The 21,220-nt window shown below is 43.3% G+C and overlaps 1 protein-coding gene across 3 annotated transcripts in view; it reads left to right on the top strand.

The window, feature by feature from the left end:
- zmiz1a (zinc finger, MIZ-type containing 1a) overlaps positions 1 to 21,220 on the top strand; it is a 111,289-nt gene that overhangs the window by 34,390 nt on the left and 55,679 nt on the right. For 2 of the 3 annotated variants that reach the window (XM_085428008.1, XM_085428004.1), the window contains exon 3: positions 10,655 to 10,731. The exons of the other annotated variant lie outside the window; for it this stretch is intronic. The gene's annotated coding sequence lies outside the window, so the exon portion shown is untranslated. The remainder of the gene's footprint in view (positions 1 to 10,654; positions 10,732 to 21,220) is intronic. 3 annotated transcript variants of the gene reach the window in all.

Raw genomic sequence — 21,220 nt, 5'->3', positions numbered from 1 at the left:
CGAGGTTTCAAATTAAAAGTGTGAAAAAATGCTCCAAATGAGCTTTGGAGTCTGTAGGGGGGAAGCTGCTGTGCAGCAGTGGCTGTATGGCAACAAAGTAAAGTAGTTTTTCATGCAGTGTATCAGCTGTGGAGAGGTTATCTAAAACATACACCAACCTAACCCGAAGCCACGTTAGGTGGCTTTGATCAGACTCTTAATTCTTACCGGGAAGCATCACACAGTGCTGGAGCCTCATTGAAAATTTGACAAGCCCCTCCTAAATATAGTGTGCCTCGGCTTTGTGTGGTCTTATGTTTTACATTGTCTCACATTAAAGTCAGTATTTTTATAGAAGGAGACACAGAGGTAAAGAGAGTTTTGAGTATGGCATCACTCAGATGTGCCTCAATGGCCTGGAGGGGACTGCTGAACATTGCTGCACCTGCAATGTGTGTGTGTGTGTGTGTGTGTGTGTGTGAGACAGAGAGGAAAAGACAGAGGGACAATCTGCCTTAATATTCCTATGTTTCTGTCATTGTTAGCGTATGTTTTCTTTCTCACAGCTTGAGTTTCTCAGTTTGAAATGCAACACCTGCAGATGTGTCTTGTAAACGGCAGCCGCCAGCTCCTCTCCCATTCAGAGGGGACCATTGAAACAAAGCAATTAAAGCAGCTCTCTCCACGGGGCGAAGACTCGGTCCATGGGTGTGCCTGCCTGTGCGCGAATGATTTTCCATTGTTTTAAAGCCAGAATCTTTAGATTGAACGGCGAAGAGCTCCACACTCCAGGAGAATGTGCCAGTCAAAACATTAGCAGCTCTGTCATATTCGTGTGTGTTTAAATATGGAAGTCAGAGGTCACTGACAACCTGTTGACACAGCGCAGATTTATGCAACGCGCACAACCGTGCAAACATGTATCCGCAGCCCAGGTTTCGACTCAGCGGTGGTTTCTTGTTGCTGCTGATCTCCGGATCCTTGCAGCTCCAGATACCAGAGGCTGAGTTATTTCTCCGCTCCGCTCCCTGACCCTCCTAATTGAGAACGGCTGTTACTGAGAAAGAGCGAGCTAAAGAGACAGAGAAAGATTGAGAACAGATACTTGTGTGAAAGCACACGACTCTTAAGAGCAAAAGAAAGACCGAATGAAAGGAGCAAAGAGCTAAACCTGTGGAGGCCAAAGCTCATAGAGGGTGCTCCTCTTTCACGCCCCTTGATCATCTCTATCTCTTCCTCTTCTTGCCGTAAACCAACAGTAGCCAAGCGCAGTGTCTCAAACGTAGGAGGGGTCGTTAGTGTCGTACATGATGGCCGTAGGAAGGAGAAAAGGAGGGAAGCACTGTTTAGGGTGGAGGGAGAATCACATAAAGCAAAGTCAAACCAGAGGGCTGGGGAAGAGGAGCGGTGAGAACAGTGACAGCTGCAAGCATGTCGTACTGGGTGATGGTCTGTCCGTCTGTCAGAGCAGATATTTCTGTCTGTTTAGTGCTGCCTTACTGGCTGCCAGAGACACTCCTCGTGTCATCGCTGGGTGCCTGCTGTCACTGGCTAAAAAGGAGAGAGGGAGTGGAGTGTGTACGCGAGCACGCGTGTGTGTGCGCACAGGGGTGTGTGTGTGTGTGTGTGTGTGTGTGTGTGTCAGCGAGAGTGACAGAGAGAAACTAGAGCAGCTGTCTTGAAAGCTCTTCCACTCTGTCAGTACATCTAGAATCTGCTTTCCCCTGATATCTCCTCACTGAGGCAGTGTTTTAGTCAGATGTTTGGTCAGAAGTCTCAGTTTTTCCCTGATAAAGGAACACTTTGGGGAAATCAGTATGTTGTGTAGCTTATCTGTTAAGATAACGAGATCATAAGCGCTGTAAAGCCTATATTTGTAACACACTGTTTAATGTTGTAATTTTAGTCAGTAAATATGTGTTACATACATCTACATTGCCTGTATTTGTAGCAAAACTGCTTTTATGTGGTTGTAGCTTTGGCATGCCGACTTGCCGATCATGGTTGAAGACCAGGCACAACCCCAAATGGCAAAAGCACACCCCTACTGCAGCAGCCTCCCCAGCAAGGATGCTGTGCCCCACTACACTACACGACTGACTTTACACTTACTAGATCAGAATCTGAGAGTATTCAAAAGCTTCAGCAAAATTTAGTATACTATATTGAGTGTACAGTGCACATATAGAACTTTATATCCTAAGTGCTAAGCGAAAAGGACACCAGCAGAGCCGAAGGTGGTTATCTTCAGGTTCACCATGATACGAATATCTGATGATTGATGGTTTTTCTTTTAAAAATATCACAAATGAGAGAATAGGAGTGCAGCTAGAGTACCATGTCGATAAACAGTATCAGTAAACTGCCGTTAAAATATGATACCCATCCTTGACTAAGCCCAGATTAGCCTGGATGAGCCACATCTTTCAAAGCGGCTTCGTGGCGCTGGTGTGTTCATGCTTTGTTGAATGACAGGCTTTGTGAAGTGTCTCTCTTGGTCAGCCTGAACACTGCTATATTGAAGTTTTGCAGACACGTAACCGCAAAGTGACGTGACATTTTGGACGTGGGACAGCTACAGTCACAATGTAGAATAGAGCGAACAAGGCCCCATTCACACAGGCTTTAGAGCCTGATCTGCAACCATCTGGCAACCGCCGGTTCACCGAATGGTTGTTGGAGGGAAAATTATTACCTAAGCCCCAGCCACACAGACATATGAACATGCCACTTTATAGAACTGGCAGCCACCTGTTGCCAGAGAAAAGTGTTGGTTGCTTTGGTTCATAGCATATTGCTGTGGTTTTACTTTGAATGGAAGTGATGTTCTTGTCTACAAACACTGTGCAGCTACTGCCCGAGCTATAGTGAAACTGTAGAAAGTCAGAACCAAACTGGAAATGAAGACGATTCGTTTTCAAAGCAACAGTTTTGAAACACATAGACTCATCTTTTACTTTGAAGGTGAAAATGTGCCATTTTACTTCCTGAGTAGTTAGCAAGAAGTTGCAGAGAAACACGAAAAAGTGCAAGCATCCGACAATCTCCAGAAACCACCACCAACCAGTTGGGGAATACATTTTCCCCCCTACAAGCCAGTGGTTGAGTCACATCCAATATGGTGTACAACTACAGTGTGAGGTGATATCACACGAGAAGTCATACATTTTTCAAAATAAAGCAATGTAGGATGTCACCATCGAAAAGGTTTGACACTTTTATTTTCTTGGACTATCAAGAAATTTGAAGCTGTTTCCTGTGGAGTCAGTGAGAACAGAATTTTTACTATCTTACACTGTTAATAAGTAGAGACAGTGAATAATGACCCACATTTTGAAGAAGCAGAACTTTTAAGCATGCACACGCTGCTGGCTGATGGCAGAGGGTTAGTTTAATCTTAGAATAACTTGTAGAGGCTGTAATGAGAAGACATGGTAGTAGGCAGGCGAGTCTGTCAGCGTTGTGTAGGTGGCACAATTTACATGAAATATTAAATAAAAATAGCATATGGTTTTAAATTTCCTGGGTCAACAGAATGTGAGTGTGGGAGGCACAGTGAGACGGTGTGAAGCTGAAAATCACTGTGCACAGAGCGTGCCCACCCGAAATACTTCCAAAAGTCAACCTAGATGGTCTGTTTAGTCTTTATTGAAATATTCAATGTTTGTCAGTTTATAAATGTGAAGGCTAAGACGTCAAAAACCGCCGACGGCTGTTTAGTAAAAGGTTTGGCCTCTCACGCTGGATAATGGTAGTCATAACAGCTGCTATCATTTAACATGCTGAAGAGAAGTTAAAGGCACCAAGTGGAAGATTTTCAGTGCGTGCATTTTCAGTACTTAAACAATCGGGCAATCTCCTTTGTTCATATAAATCATAGGTTTTTATGTTTTACTAATATGGTGTGTTTTTGACCATCGATTGTTTTGATTGAAGTCATCTGTTGTTGGAGTGTTGTCATCTGATTACAAACATGTGCTTTTCAACAATCAAGATGGCCCTGGAGTGAGGTAATGGAATATTTAAAACAAAGATGCAAGAGCATTAGCGAGGCTTTAGGCTGCACGGTGGCTCTGTGGTTATCCTAAAAGTCGAGAGTTTGCACCCACTGGAGTGAATGTGTGCAACCTGAGCTGGATGTGGGCTGGGGAAATGGATAGATTTTGTGCAGCTTAGAGAGCGCTCTCAATGTTTGAACTTTCCTTGACCTTTCTCTGACTGTTTGATGGGTTATCTCAGCAAGACGGCAAGACTCGTATGACTTAATGAATCAAGGAAATAGCGTCACCTAAGTCTCCCGGGCTAATTTCAGCAGCGGCGTGAGCCCCCACATTGATGTTGCCTGTAATTTTGCGGCAGCCGTGACAACATTAGTGCAACTTTAGATCCTGTGCTGTCAGTGTCAGCATCTTCTGGCTCCTCAGCTGCCTCCGCAGCCCTGTAACCACACACTGCTGTTTATGTTCTTTAGGTTAACACAGTTATCTCTGTGCGCAACCGGAGCCGTCAACCTACACGGGCACTTTGGCACATGTGTGCAGTTGCGTGTGTGCAGCTGCAGGACCTGCCTCCCTCCAGAAAGAGCTGCAGGGACTTGCCAGTATTTTCATTCCCTCTAGAGGCATTTCCGCTCACCAACAAAGCCCTGCCTGAGTGATGAAACGAAGAGGAAGCAGCTTTTGTGAAGGGAGCAGCCAAATTCTGTCTGTGTGTTGGTGCGTGTGCGTGTGCACTGCTGACCCTGGCTAACAGTTCGCTACATGCAAATTTACTCTTCAGCTTGCAGTTCAGGTTGCTCCAGGCTCTTGTTTGCTCACAAGCCTACTGTACCACAAGAACAAGCCTACTCTGTATCCCATTCAAGAAAACAAAGTTGCCTCCTGTTTGCCTCTAATTGACTGGTATAATTCCTGGCTTGTTGGATTGGTTAGTGTTTTTTCACAGGGCTTGTTAGCACTGGCCTTTACTTCCTCTGTAGCTGTTGCCAAAAAGGAAATGTATGCTGTAGCTCAGGTCACAATTCTCCAGAGTGTCTGGCTCTGGGAAAGAATTGAATCGAGCCAATAATACAAAACAACTTCTCATTGTAAAGTGAAAATGACATAAAAAACGAAAAGCAAATAACACTGATATAAATGATCGTTTTGGGTTCTTTCTCTGTGCGAATATCACTTTTTCTCTGCTGAGTGAATAGCCTTTGTTTAGTCTGTGATTTCTAGAAATAACTCCTCGGTTTTGATAATAACTATGGTTGGTGGGAAAACATCATTATTGCTTTCTCACTTGAGGTCATGACACAGCTACTGAGTTGTTGTTTTTTTTTGTAATTTTCAAATGGGTGCAAAAGCAGCAAAACTGCTGGATCTGACAACCGCAGAGATTGAGATTTTCTCTGGGGTTGTCTACAGAGTCAGCGTCCTGTGGGTTGACAGCCAGGGCCCTGTGACACACGCTCATGGCCATAAACAGGGATTTAGCCCTCTGGAGAAAATAACCTTGATAATTACTGGGTGCATATGGACCTGCCCACAGAGGGAGAGGGAGGGAGGAGACGAGAGCTGACTGAGAAGGAGAGAGAAGGGAGAGAGCCACATCCGCTGGTGCATTCCTGCATGCTGTGTCATACTGGTGCTGAGTTTCCCCTCGGTTTGCACGGAGATTTCCACAAGGTGGAGAGTGCAAAGAGCTACTGACGCAGCGCTTGGGGCTGTGGATGCTGACATTTAAAGTTTAACAAAGCAAAAAGCACATGCATACACTCCCCAAAGTAACAAAAAGACAACATAAAAAAAATGGAGGCATGTGAGGGTGGGATACATGGAAAGAAGGGGGCATATATAGCCTGGCAACCTAACTCATGAGTTGAACTCTGCTCTCCTGGTTGCTTTCTGCTCTCATCACGTGGCCTCTGTGGTATAGCTGAACTGGGCATCATTACAGCACAGCCAGAGCCGAATGTCTGTGGCTGGCTCACTGCCCCGTCTGCCTGCCTGTCATTCAGCTGGTTAAAGAAGCCTTGTTGAACAACTGCACCGTGCCTGACTACTACAGGGCCATTCATTGCGTGCAACAGCCAAGTCCTGTCACCAGTGTTAGCTAGCAACATACCAATTTACTACTAGAAACGACTCGGGCATTTTGCTCGGTAAGCACAGTTTCCCCCGAGCAACCTCCTAACCCATTTTTTTGAAGTTTGGATTTCAGAGAGCACGCCCCTCTAACAGAACAAGCCTCTTCAGACAAACGCGGTGTTCGCGTCTCAGAGATGTTTTCCGCCTCTGTTGAATGTACGCCATTGAGCGCATAGTGGGATCACTGATCCATTCCCCAAGGAATCACACAACAACAGCAAAACACAAAAAAAAACAAACCAAAAAACAACAAAACAGATCCTTTGTGCCGCCTGTAATGCTGGATCTCTCAAACAGAAGAGCTGAAAATACACTTCATCACTCTGAGAGGGTTTTTGCTTCCCCCCACCCCACATGCGTTGGGCTAATCCTGTCACAGCTGACCTGCGTCTTGGTGAACTGTTCTCCGTCCTTTTCTCAGTCCCAGAGTGGCACACACAGAGAGGACATGCATGAGAGTCATAACTTCAACAGGCGCTCTTTCTCCCTTTCGTTACATGCTTTATTCCTGCTCTCATTCTTGACTCCTCCAGCTCTTGTCCCTCTCTTGTCCTTTTTGCCCCCTCCCCACCCTTAACCCTCACTCTGTCTGCATCCCTAACATCCTCCCGCTATGATTAGCAATAGTGTTTTTCTTCCCCAGCCAGTGTAATGTCTAGATCCTCCTGTGTCCTTGGAAAGCAGCCTAATAAGCTCAGACACACACTGATGTCTCTGTGCACCACAGGCCTATTCTCCAGCGTCAGCCAGCACACACTGAGGTAAACAAAGACTGCCACACACACACACACACACACACACACACACACACACACACACACACACACACACACACACACACACACACACACACACACACACACACACACACACTATCCTAGTGTGCTAATAGACCAGCATACCAACCCACTGAGGACAGCGTTGACGCTAGCTTGCTAACGTTGACCTTCCGTGTGCCAATCACAACAAATCTGCTCTCCCGATTTGAATATGGGGAGGAAAACAGTGTAAATTGAAAGCAGAAATCCCCCTGGTGTGAGACAAGATGAGACTCTGAATAAATTATTCAGATGGCAGCCTCTTTCCTGTATGATTCTCGCCTTCTGCTACGTTTAATGGCATCTGTGAAGACGCCCATTCGAGATTAATCCAGATGTAAGACGTTTGTGCGCGTATGTTTGTGCGATCTTACATTTGTAAGAACGCGTGCATGTGTGTGTGTGTGTGTGTTGCCCGCTCACCCCTCTTCTCATGCGTCCCGTTGTGTCGTGTGATGGGGAAACAAAGCCTCAACAGGGGAATTTATTTCTTCTCCAGAGAGGGCTGTAAATAAACAACTAGTGAATCAATGCCTCCATTTGTTTTTTCTCTGATAATTCTGCCTGTGGCATCAGGCGGTGTGACAGTGTTTTGCAAGCCAGCGTAGCTCTCAGCAGCCATATTTCCTCTTGGTGAGAGTGAGAAAACATGCCACACTGGCCTCATGTTTCATTACCTAGGATCAGTAAATTACCGCACGCTTTTTTCTTTCTTTTTTTAATATCATTCACTGAAGCTCGTTTAGTACCATGATGGCGCCTTTGTATGAATGGGAAAAAACACCAGCATTAGAGCTGCTCAGTCAATTAAAGACAGACAGGCATAGAAATTACTGTGTTCAGCTGAATGAAAAAAATAACCCACAGTAGGCCCTGTGGTTTCAATCAACGGTGACCTTCCCCAACAGAAGTACTTACAAATGTTTGGATATTAAATATTACGGCGCGCTTTGTAATGCACTCTTTGAATTCATGTTCATGTTATAATCAAAGTGTAAAGAACTTTGCAGGTTATTAAAAAAGAGTTTTGAATAGGTTAGTTCACTTAAATGACAGTAAAACATATTTACTCACTTACTCACTTAATGGGAGCTTTGATGACACTCAGCATACACAGTCCATTTTGATTCTCATCTTGATTTTTTTTTCTTTTTTATGGGGTTTAAGTAAAAAAAAAAAAAAACTAAACAGGGAAGGTAAAACAACAAAAAACCTGTTTTTTTTAGATATATTTCCATTTCATTCTTGATCTTAATCTGATCTTTAAACATTGCAGCTTTCACCAGACTCCAGCGCTTTACTGGGCTTTTAACAGCTTTACGTGGCAGCTAGCATAAGCATCATAATAAAAAATAACATCTATTTTATTCTCAATGCTAGGCTAATACAAGTACCCTTAGTGCTTTCCATAGGAATGAAGCAGGTACGTAGCACCCAGGTCCTGCTAATCAAATGCACTTCATTATTAGATCATCAGCAAGTATGAGCACCTCTATTAAAGCACAAGATTTGGCAGTTTGCTGGTCTGGTGCATTCAGAAACATGTGCCACACACGTCCCAGCAAATTCAACCCAAAGCATTTTTAATTTTGCCAGCAGATGTTTTTAGTTTTAGTCGTCATTTAGGCTTCTAAATCAGTGGTCCCCAACCCCCGGGCCACGGACCGGTCCGTGAAAATATTGTCGGGCACAAACCGGTCCATGGCGCAAAAAAGGTTGGGGACCGCTGCTCTAAATGATTGTTTTTTTTAGTCTAGTTTTATCTGACTACATATCATAAGATTATAGTAGACTAAATCTAAAGTTGATTCAGTTGACTAAACTATAAAGTGTAAAAATTAGTTGTGTTTTTAACGGTGAGAGTTGCTCTACACAGTTTACAAAGTGTCTTAATTTCCTTGACATCAATTGTCTACTTTTCTCTTCTCTTCCTCCCAACTGTTGACATCTTGTCACGCTTCTATGAGAAACATGGAGCATTCATTGATGAAAACAAGATGTCTTTACATTACATCATCCTTTTTGTCTGCATGCATTAGTTTTTTTTTTTTTTTTAATTTATCGTCTTGTGTTTGTCAGAAAAGACAGGTCGTTGATGAAAACAATGACGGAAATTATTGGTCAGTTAAATTAACACGGCCCCAAAGGTCAGCACGTCCAATGCTCAGAGAAACTGCAAGAAAGGAAAAACAAGAGCTATATCTTAGACTCTAGAGCCCCCATTTACCGTTTTAAAGTTGCATGCGGACAAACACTGAGACTTCTGGAACAAAATCCTCTGGATAGATAAGATCAAAGTGGAGAGAATGCAGAATTTGGCGGAAACCAAATAGGTCAGGCAGCATTACAATGATCCCAAGCACAGCAGAAAACGTAAACAGAATGGCTGAAAAAGAAACGAATTAAGGTTCTGCAATGGTCGAGTCAAACCCCAGACCTAAGAGAGCTGTACATAAAGAGATGTCATAAAAGCAACACGTTATTGTTGCTAAATGTTGTTCTACAAGTTAGTGAATCATGTAGGTGCACTCAGTTTTTCACAAGACTGTACATGCAGATGTACATTTAAAAAAGGATTTGGTGCTAGCAGCTCTGTCTATCTTGGGATCCAGGTATCTTAATATCTGGCCAACTAAGCCCAGCTCCTTTACTTTTAAACTGTTTGTTTTCCTTAAATGCACTTCTGCAATCTTCAATAACAATAATTAGCGCAGGTTCTAGAAAATATGGGGGGAGTTGCTTATATTAGCTACGGTTGGATGGCTAATGGGAAAGTGAATAATGGTGTAAACAGAGTGTTCCTGGTTCTGCAGGAATAACGTTAACCTCCCAGTGTGCGAACCTTGATTAGAAGCAATCATTCAGCTAATGCTACTATTGGTAATGCCAACACAACTGTACACAAGAGCCTCTAATGAACACTGGTTTACTGTGGTTTCTTTGTACTGAAGTACCCTTCTCTATATCCCATATCCAAGTGTGAAATTACAATATCAGATCATATTTAGTTAATTAAACCCATATGACTAATTTAATTTGACTCAAATGTGGGGAAAGTGAATAAATCATGGAGGCGTATTTAGCTTGCTAGCACTGGTGTTAACAGTAATTAAATGTGGGGCAATCTGTAGCCTGTGAAGATAGCTCAAGTCTTTTCTTTCTGCCTACTGTACAAGTACACATGTGGAAGAAATGTAAGCCAGACGGGGCTTTTTCGGGGGGAGACGTCTTGCAGAATATTAATGAAATGGTGTGTGAGTTTCAAACATAGAAATAAGCGAGTCAAAGATGCAGTCTTGTAAAGTAGGCTAGTGCATTAATAGTCAGCGAGCGACTGTCCCATTAGGAGATCTGCACATCTTAGTTAGAGAAGAGCCAGAAGCAGAGAAGAAATATTCCTCCATGATTAGAGTCGGGAGAGTTCAAAGACAGCTGGTTTTTGCAGCTAGATGGGCACAAAGCACTCACAAGGAAGACAAGAAATCAACTTGTATTTGTCATTTAAGTATTTTATGCTTCATATTTGGCAGGGATTAGAGATGCATATTCTCTCCAGCTCTGTCAGTCTTAGTTATGCGCTTCCATTTTGTCAGATGCACAACGGGGTGCTTTATTGCATCTCGATAAATGTTGCCACCTAAGCCTTGTTTTCCTATCACTAAAAAGCACGTTGTGTTTTGTCACACTCCCTCATGCGCATGGCACTTTGTTTTTTGTTCATTTTAGACTCGCTCTGTGATTGATGAGGATTAAGAAACGGATTTTGCCTAACAGGAAACACAAGAACATCCTTATCCAAACTGGTAAGAATCTTGATTTATCAGCTGCGTGTTCATCTGACTGGTTTGGCTTCAGCTCGTGTGGTGATACTGCAAATAAGACAATATGGCTGCCATTTGGATATTGCCCCACGTTGTATCATACCAGGTGTTTTGTCCTAGAAAAGGATGCTCTCGTGATCGTGTTATGTGGTAACTGAAGCAGAAAGAAGACTTGCTTTCAAGAACAATATGAAAACCTGAATATGTTGCGATTCGGGGCATCAAAAGAACATGCGAAGCTTTAACATAAATCATCTGTGTGTTGTTTGATTGTCCTGCGATACCTAAATTGTTACATGCTGCATTCTGTTATCCCAACGCTTTCATATATTAGACCACATACGCGTCAGAACATCCTGAATTAATTGCCACCATGACTGGCCACCATTGTTCTGAATGAAAGCACATGTTTACGGGGATTAGTTGCGTGATAGTGGGTGATGGCATTTCCTCTTTGCATGGTAGACAGCTGGTGCTTGTCAGGTGAGGGGTGGAGGAGGAATGGGGGCAGTCAGTCAGTCAGTGAGACCAAACAAGTTGGGATGCCAAGTCTTTCTTGCTGGGTCTTTCCTCTGATGTGGTCATTTTAGATCAAGCCCATTTGAAGGATGTTTACAAGAGCACATTCCTGCATGCGTGCTATAGTGGAGCTCTACCTTTTTTTGCTTGTTTTCAAGGCATCGTTATCCATGTTGAACCAGTGCTGGAGCTTCTGTGTGTGACCATTGATTTGCCCGTATCAATCTCCAAGAGGAGTAAACTGCTCATCCCCATTTCCTCATCCTCCAATCCGATCTTTACTGTAAGGACAAAGCTGCATTTGATGCAAAAACATGCTTGAATACTCTGTTCATTTTTCCTTTGAACAGCATGGACATTATGTATTCAGATAACCCTCGGACTGCATGAATATTAAGTGTTCATTTAAACCTTAGCCGAGATGAAACACCCCATCAGTCGTCATGTGACAGTGACCACGATGATGCATGAAGTAATTGGGTTGGATGAGGATATGAGGAAACAGCGCACTAAAGGATGTCATGTTAAGGCCTCCATCGCATTTTAGGTAAAAAGAGGCCCAGTCCTTCTGGTTTTGTTTGGGAGGGTTGTGCAAAATGTCGACAGCGTTAGTTGTATACATGTGAAACGGCATCAAAGCGCTTGAAGGTGAATAATTTTTGGTGGCATCTGCACATTCTGCAATATGCTAATAAGCAAAGCTGCAAAAGCCAGATTGCCAGGAGAGAGAAGGGGCGACGGGGAGAGGAGGGGAAAAAAGAAAGAAGGGGAGAGCAGAGTGGAAAAGAGAGAAACAGACGGAGGCTGGTGTAAATTATGGATGCAACGTGCGATTTCCAAGAGGAAAAGAAAGGCAGAGAGAAACCTCAAGTCATGCATATCAGATTACGCATTTACCACATTTTCTTATCATGGTCCGTGAGCAAACTTGTGTGCAATCTGGCCTCTTTGTGTGTACGTGCACGCGCGTTTGTTTGAGACAGGAAGTATAAGAGTGAGCGAGAGAGCACTTACATATTCATCCATGTCAAGTTGCGTGGAGTTGTCTTGTGCTGTGAGGCATTCTTAAAAACTTGCTATGACGTGCACGTCTAAAGCCGGGTTGACTTACATTGCTATTGTGTAGCTTTGCTTCGTGTGTCCATGGCGACACGGCTCCTTTTGGTACGCACGTGCCATCTCGTTAGTTTTGAGGGTGCATATTTACACAGTGGCAAATCTGCCCCACTGGGCATTTACATGACATTGTTTAACTGTGCCGAAAAGCTGAGCTGGCTGCTTTAATGCCCTCTTTAGCAGTTCTAAGTAAAGTTAAGTAAAAGTATGTTTACCCTGCCCCCCCGAACTACCACCACATCGCACCCTTATGTGCCAGCGCCTGTGTGTATGTGAATAATGAATCCATTCTTAAGTTGTGTCCGTGTCTGGGGTCTGCGCAGTGGTGTGGTTTCCCCCACAGAGGAGTTGGGAGGGGCTGGATGGTAGGGGGTGTCTGGAAATAGCTCTGCCTGAGCTGGGAGCACCTTAGGTGGGCCTCTGTGCCAGCCTCACCTTCCTTTAACATGCATGCACGACAAAAGTACAATTCTACTCGCAAACCTGGACTATATTACTCCCCTGTTTTTCAGTTAGACTTGAAAGGGACGCATGTCTGCATTCACATTCACTGAGCAGGAAAGAAAAGAGCTGCGATTTCTAAGAACTGAGCAGGAGACACGTTGCAGTTAAAGCGCAAAGTGTCTTAGTTAGAAAACAGAAACTACAAAGCCCGCTCTGGATCTTGCCTGCATGTAAATGTGTGTTAATGTGCAAAGTAGGTCATTTATTTGGAGCAGGGACAGCCGTGGTGTGCCTCTCTTGAGCGATGTCAGAGCGGGGAATAAGTTCATAAGCAGACACATTGCTGGATTTGGTGAATTGTACAGGGGATTTACATATACCGATATTTTGTTTATGTGTCGAGCCAAATCCCTGGGTGGGTGTTGAAGGTGAAAATGGCTGTGGTCAATCCAGAGACAGCATCAGTAACCACAAGCAGAGATAGCAGCCTAAAAATCAGACTAAATCAGATTACCAAACAAACAGCTAAGAGGATTAATTCTGATCTCTCTCTCTCTCTCTCTTTTTCCATCAGATGGACACATTAAATCTGCAATCTATAAAATCCCTTCAAATGATTTTCTATTTTACTTTGTGGCCCTCATTTTCTGGTCACATGTTTGGAGCGAAGCTCTTTCTGCTCCCAGTGAACTCTGCCCTTTTGTTCTGCCTTGAGGCCTCTAGAAATGACTTTAGTAAACAGGGTATCAAAACCAGTCTTTAAAAATATCTTCACAGGGTACAAGAGCAGTCTGACCTCTGATCAGGTGATATACTGGCAAGCCCATACTGTTATAATAATGCGTCTTACCCAGCACGCTCGCTGTTAGGAGTAAAGCTGTGTTGAGAGATGCCTGTGGCCCTGTGGCTGTCAGTTAAACAAGCACAGTAACGTTCGCCGGAACAGGCGCAATTAATAGGAACCATAATATATAGAAGGGAATAATTACACCTTGTCGCTGGCTTTCACAGATCAAATATGTTCCTGCATTTCTTCAAATTAATCTCAGGAATGATTGTTGGCTTACAGGGAATCAGTGGCAGCACAGTATGTGTTCTCAGGGAGAAAATACTGTAGATTAATTTGGTTAATATTTCATAAAGCTTAGGAAGGCAAAGGGCATTTGAGGCTTTTCAGATTATTTATTCTCAGCCAATACTACACGCTACGGTTGAGCTGCTGTGCCACTGTGCTGCAACTGCCTTGCACAATGCCAAAGAAAGGCACTTGCCTTTAAAAGTGTTTGCCTGTGATAGCATTGTTTGTGAAATGGGAGCCATTCACATGTGCAGCTGCGTTTCCTTTACGCCATGATCTGATTCAAAGGCTCTCGTTCACGTATGGCTTTGTATCGCTCTCCTGAGTGCTGATAACTGCTAAAAGATTCGTATTAATATCCTCTCTGGTGCTCTTTTATATTAGCTGATTCATTCCCTGCCCGGCTACTTCAGCTAAACACAGGGATACAACATAGCAACGTCGCTCTTGACAGCTTGACAAACTGACATTCCCACTCTCAGTGACTCCCGCTTCTGCCCTCTTGGTCTCTGTGATACAACTGTATACTGTAACCAACAAGACTGTAATCAGTGCAGACCTAATCTAATCATCGCTCCCGACAAGCAGCACTGGCTGCCGGGCTTCCACAAAACACATCTCGCATCAACAGGCTGCTTGGACGGCATCGTGTAGCTCGAGCAACCGCCGGATGAAATGTCAGGAGAAGCAGGATTATTCCCGAAAATGTCACTGACAGCATAATAACTTAGCAGAAGAGTGTCTCATGCTATGTTTGTATCTCATGTCAGCAGGTGTGATGTGTAACTCGGTGTGTGTCATAAAAGCTACTGTACACAAACGTAAACAGAAAGCGGGATCTGTTGAGTGAAACTGGTGCGCGATCGGTGTGCGCGCAAACCGTGGTGTTAGACGTTAAAGTGTGTGTTTTTAGATCTGCACAAACAAATGCACATCTTTAAAACCTCCTCATTATTGGCAGCGGGAAAGCTGCCCGGGCACCGGGACAACTCCTGTGTGCATCTGCGTGCGTGTCTGTCTGCAGCTTGTGTGTTCGTGGTATGCGCCTAATTCGGCGGCTCATTCCAAGATTTGGTTAACCGAGTTGGCTCGCCCTATCGCATTGCCACAGAGTGTGCAGTTGCTTCAGCCTCTGTTTCATTTAGTGGCACCCACGCTCTTATCCTCTTGCCATGAAAGCACGCAGACACACATGCTTTTGCACCAGAACAGAAATGCACACACGCGCACGCACAGCTGAATGAGAGAAAGACAGAGTAAGAGGGACAGAAAGAGAGAGTGAGAAAGAGGAGAAAAAAATAAGAAAGTACCAATTAAGCTCCTCAGACAGTTCTGCCAACAGGCATCAGGAGGTTGGAGGCGGTGAGTGTTTGCGTGTTTGTGTGTGTGTGTTGGATAAGGGGGTAGAGGGTGTTTGACTAGAGCTGAGGTCTCTAACTTTTGCGTTGTCAGTTTTGTACTTGTGCAAGTTTTGAAACAACTCATTACCGTGAGGTGTCAATAACCTGCTGAGGAGGCTGGCAATTATCAAGAGCTTGTCACTTTTTATAGTTGTTTGTTGACAATTTCCTATTATATGCTGTATTGTTGCTCCGTGTACTCATTTATATATAGACTTTTAATCACACTGCTGTAGATTTTGAAATATTTGAAAAATATAAATGAAAAAAACATTCAGATTCTTGTACTGTAGTTGTGGGGAGAGGTTTACATGCAATCATCATGATTTTTATGATTTCTTCTTTTTCCAGTGTGGGGTGATTATAAAACAAAGAAACAAGAATCAGGTGGTATTGGTTTGAGCTCATTTTGTATTTTCTCTAATCTGCACAGGGTCAAAAGTATATATAAACCCTCACTAATATTTGGTTAAATGTCCCTTAGCAAGTTTCACCTCGATCAGGCATTTTTGGCAGGCATAATAAAGCTTCTGGAGTAATTCTGGCTGAATATTTGACCACTCTTCTTGGCAGAATTGGCAGAGTTCATTTAAATTGGTTGGTTTCCTGGTACAGACCTGGCTTGTAAGCATAGTCTGCATATTTTCAGGAGGGTTGAGGTCGGGGGAAGGCCATTCCAGAAGCTTAATGTTAGCCTGCTTTACCCATTCCCAAACCAGTTCTGATGTGTGTTTGGAATCATTGTCCCAACCGTTTCCAAGTTTCAGCCCTCTAGCTGTTGATTTGAGGTGAAGTTGAAGAATTCTTCTTCATTATTCCTTCCACTGTGCAGTGTACCAGTACCACTGGCACCAAAACAGCCCCAGAGCATAATGCTATAACCACTTGATGCTTGATCCCTCACCTTTACTCCTCCAAACATACCTCTTGTCATTGTGGTAAAATAGCTCATTCTTGACTTATAAAACTTGGTATTTGGATTGTTCATCTGGGAAGCTGCAAATTTAAACCAAGATTGAAGGTGTTAATTTTTTGGGCAGTTGATTCTTTCTAAAACTCACTTTATTGTGGACAGTGACAATGGTGTTACAGCAGTTTCCAGTTTAAGGCCAGGCTTGAGCCTTGGTGTTTTCTGGGTTGTTCCTGAACATCCTAACCCATTTACTCACATCTGACAGTGACAGTTCAGGTCTTCTTCCAGACCTTCCAGTCTGCTTCCAGTCTGCTGTTGTAGAACTGTTTGAAGTCATGATCTTGGAATCTGCGGGTGTTTAGAAATGTCTCCAAGAGACCTCCCTCACTTGTGTAAATCTACAATTCTACTTCATTGACTTCCTTGACTTTTCTCATTGTTCTTAATATCGTTCAGTCCACTAAGTGCTGTCAAACAAATCCTTTTTATGCAGGCAAAGAGAAAGTTGTAGTTGCAGTCAGTCCTGATCACTAATGAGAAGTTAATAGGCCTTGGCCTCGTCAAGTTAACAGATATTTTAGAACCTTCAGCACCACTTATTTTAAAAAATTTGTGAATGAATGTATGTATTTGAGGCTGTATGTGTACTTTTGTTCTTGCATCACAACTGTTGGTGTGTACACAATAGTTTCATAGCTCAGTTTTATGCTCTACATTTTATGCTGTTTAATCAATATAGCAATCTTGTTATTCTGTAGCTCCAAGAAGCAGCTTTACATTACAAATGCTGACATACAACAAGCTACAAGAAGTCAGAAAGATGCTTTGAGTTATTAACTGATTTTCAAAGTTATTTTCAACTTTTTCTTCTCTGTTTAACCGGGGAAAAGTATTTATTTTGCTGTGAGACTTTTCTGTCAGCAACCAGTAGCTAAGCCCTAATCCAAACAATCTTACTGTACTGCCAAATGAAGCCTCTTCCTCTGTTCATGCTGTGAAACAAAAGGCTACTTTGGCCAAATCAGGACTGACATCATTGGCAACAGCTGCAGGCTGCATGTGCGATGTGTGCATGCATGTGCGTGCACGCCTCTGTGTGTTGACGTCTTTGTGCGCGCGTGTTTGCGTCTGTCAAGATGAGGTGACCTGATTGCTCAGCTGAGCAGCGAGGGAAGACCCAGCCTTGTGTTGTCAGAGCACCAATAAAAACCACAAGAGATGAACCACAATGCTCCCCGGTCGGCCGCCCCTCCCTCTCGCGGTCCCTCTGAGTTTTCTGTGTCTGCCGTGCCCACCCCCTGCACACCCCTGCCACACATACACACACTTAGACACACAGTGGCACTCCTGACCATGCCAAAGCAGATTTAGAGATGAAAAATGATCCACCGCTGGCCCTGCACTGCGCTATCAGCTCCCAGCTATGGAGTGGTCAAGCCAAATCCTGTCCTATCCTTATAGCTGTGAAGATAGAGCTAGTTAAAACTGGACCTCTCCTCTCTCTAGTCTCAGGCAGGTTGACCCTGCATAGTACAGTAGTATAGTTATGTACATGGACGACCTTCTTCCACATCAAACCTTGTACAGCTTAGATGTGGGAGTTTTTTGTTTGTTTCTTTTTACTTCAGCAGCTGCAGGGACTGACAGTCTCTAAAACCTGCAATGAAACACGTCTCACTTTGCCTCAAGGTGCCATTAACCCATTTAAATGAATTGAATTTGTTTATTATTCAGTGGAGAGTTTAGCTTTTACATGATGGCTCAGATGCTGTTTGAAGAGACCTTTTCCCTTCAAAGCATACACTTTGAAGGGTCCTGCAGAATTTCAGGATGAAGAGATTTCAGATTAAAGATGCTAGCCAGTACCAGCTTTAGTTGTTAGTGTCAGTAAAGGTGTGTGGTCTCATCATTCATGGCTCCCAGCGTGAACACACATAGTGCCTTCTCAACACACACACACATGCACAAACAGAAATGGCCCCCCGACCCCCTGGGGTCTCACCTCTGTAGCCCTGTGGCGAATTGTGTGTTTGTGTCTGAGGCTTAATAACTTCACTGGGGCCGTCCCACCCCTGCTGCTCTGCCTTATTATTCCCTGTACCTTCTCTGCTTTGTCCAGAGGAAGGAAAAGAGATAGGATGGATATCAAGCAGCACCTTTGGGGAATGGAAGAAGGGGTGAAGGTGGGTGTGTGTGTGTGTGTCTGAGGGCTAAAAATGAGAGCTGCAAGGCGGGAACAGTAAGGACGAGGAAGGCTGGGGGGTGGTATTGTGGATAAAGAAAGCGGAGAATGGAGCAGAAGGTGGGGGCCTGCAGCAGTATTGACGTGGTTCAGGTAAGTGAAGGATTAGTGGAGCTGCAGAAAGCCTAGGAGCTGCTGCTCCCTCATCCAGCCAGCGGTGAAGTGGCTCCTCTTAATGAACTATTAAGAGGAAAAGGATTCTCTTACATGCATGCACGCACATGGACATGCCATTCATCCTGCAGAAAGGGTCTCCATTCATGACGAATACAGAATACCAGCTTTTCGAAGCTTTTGGGACATTTTTTAGATTATCTGTCCTTCAGCCATCCGTGCTAATAACAAAAACAGCCATGAAGTGAGTCTCCAAGTAATGTGTGTGCAGTCAAAGCCTGATATAAGCCTGTTCTCCTGTGCCACAGAGGACTGTGTCTAAAATTTGTTAACCCTTTAAAGCCTGAACTATGAAGTACTTGGTAGAAAATACTGATTTAAAAATATAGTGTTTATCGAACCTTTTAACAAATTAAAAAGAATATTAATTTCTTTTTACTCCAACACGTATACACCAGTCTGCTGCTTTAACTACTCATTTGTGCAGTAAATGTGCATTTATGACTCAGATGCCTCCATTATAACTATAACAATTTAGCCTTTGAATGAATGGGCTTGAGGATTAGTGCTGCCAAAAGTGAAGGGACATTACAACATATTATTGCATTGTTTTTATTTGTTTTATGACGATAGCAAGAAGAAAAGCTACGAGACAATATGTTAAGATGTCACTGACACAGAAACTTTTCACTGGATCCATGTTTGATGTTATCTGATGCCACTGAAGTTAACTTTTAAATGATCATTGAGTTCAGGAAAAAGAACGTTTGGCGTTCGACCTTTAATGCTGACGCTTCTTGCGACATATGGCGAGGTCAAAGAGATGAACATAACTACAAAAGCATGCAAGGAATCGACTTAATGGACTCAGAGCTCAAATCATGACACTGTTAGTTTGCTCCCGTGACTCCCGATATTTCCTGCAGCTTTTCTTTCTAATTCTGACTGTCCTTTAACTGACTTGACGGATGGAGAAGCAAGAGCGTGAACCTACCATGTTCTTTAACTCTCCAGACACACATTCACACTTTGCCTGTCCTGCAGATACAGCAGACACTGTCACGGTTGTTTTAGGGCGAGCTCTGCTTGTGTGTCCAAGGATAACAGCACACAGGACTCACTTGAGTGTGGGTTCTGTGCTTCAGTGAAAATTCCCTTAATGTGGATGTGGTAATGTTTGTGTCCCATGTGTGCTTTAGTGCATGTCTGAACAGGTGTTTCTGATTGTGTAGTGTGTGTGTGTGTGTGTGTCACATGTCAGTCGGGGTCAGGTGTCTGTCTAGTTTCACTTTACAGAGGAAACCCAGCAGCTCAGATTTCAGCGGGGGTCATCTGTTCTGCTCTGTGTGTCTGAGAGGTTAAAGTTGACTCTGCTGAGGGTTACAGAGGGCTAGGCTACGTTTCCTGAGACACACACATATATAACATGCGAAAGACACATTATAGGTAGAAAAGGGTTTATTTATGTTTTTTATATTGTTGGTACAGTGAAAATGAAGCGTTTGTACATTTGTACAGAAATACCTTTGCATCTAAACATGCGAAAACTGCAAATGTTTGTTATTATTAGTATTATTATTATTTTGGGGGTTGGTTAATCAATTAATTGTTTTAGCTGTAAGTAATCTGTTTAATTGTGCATTTTTAATTCATTACCACAAACATTTTAGTAACTTTATTCTTGTTTTCCATTAAAAATGTCAGCAAAGTAAACTTGTAATTATTGTGTTCTTACTATATACTATATATATGGCATACAGTATTATTATTCGACTTAACCCTAACCCTTGTTTTAGCATTCTCACAAACGACAACACTTGCGGTAAATTTTAGCCCATAGACACTCTCTAAGTGGCTGTAATAGTTACAGGAAAATCTTGACAGTGACATGTTGGTGTGTCGGGAAAACAAAAGGACAGTGACACTAAAGTTACATAAGGCACAGAGTCTGTCTTTCTCTGTCAGTCTTTCTCACTCCCACTTGTTTTTTTTCCATTCGACCCCCACCTTTTTTTCTGTCCCTCTGTACCTCTCCTATACAGGAACTGGCCAATTTCCTGAGCCTGTTTTTCCATTTTGCTTCCCTGTGCATGTATCTTTTACATGCATATGTTTCTGCGTTCCTCTGTGTGTGCCTGTTCGTCATCCCCCGTCTCTGACTGGCTCTCAGCTAACAGCTTAAAATGTCACAACTGTTTAATTTCACAAGAGCAAGCTTTTTGGAAAGTGACCTCATGCGCACGGTGCAGTTTGAGTCAGATCGCGACTTTTTCAGCTTGATGCTCTAACATCAAAAAACGTGTCTTTAGACGTTGTGTAAACACGTTATTGATAGGCAGCAGTGCCGGTACATCTCAAGGTTTAAAGAAGGAATTCTCAAACTGTGGGAGACTCACGAAAAAGGAACTTATCCCAATTTATTTTTCCATGGATCGTCATTCTGTTTTTTTGTCCCAGGACAAGGTGGAAAAGATATGTAGTCATGGTTTCTTTGTATTTACCTACACGTGGCTAAAACCCGATTTAGGCTTCTGCAGGGAATTTACAGATCAATTTATGAAATAACCGGAAACCCCTCACTGCAACCTTATGTACCATCCAGTTGTTGCGGACTGCATTGGCCTGACGTGTAGTTAAATTTTTCA

The sequence above is a fragment of the Rhamphochromis longiceps genome, linkage group LG13, assembly GCF_057381845.1.
Source record: "Rhamphochromis longiceps isolate RC_006_pf linkage group LG13, R_longiceps_female_GT1.1, whole genome shotgun sequence".
Taxonomy (NCBI): domain Eukaryota; kingdom Metazoa; phylum Chordata; class Actinopteri; order Cichliformes; family Cichlidae; genus Rhamphochromis; species Rhamphochromis longiceps.
Note: the sequence above shows the minus strand (reverse complement) of the source record. Positions and strands in the feature narration are given on the sequence as shown.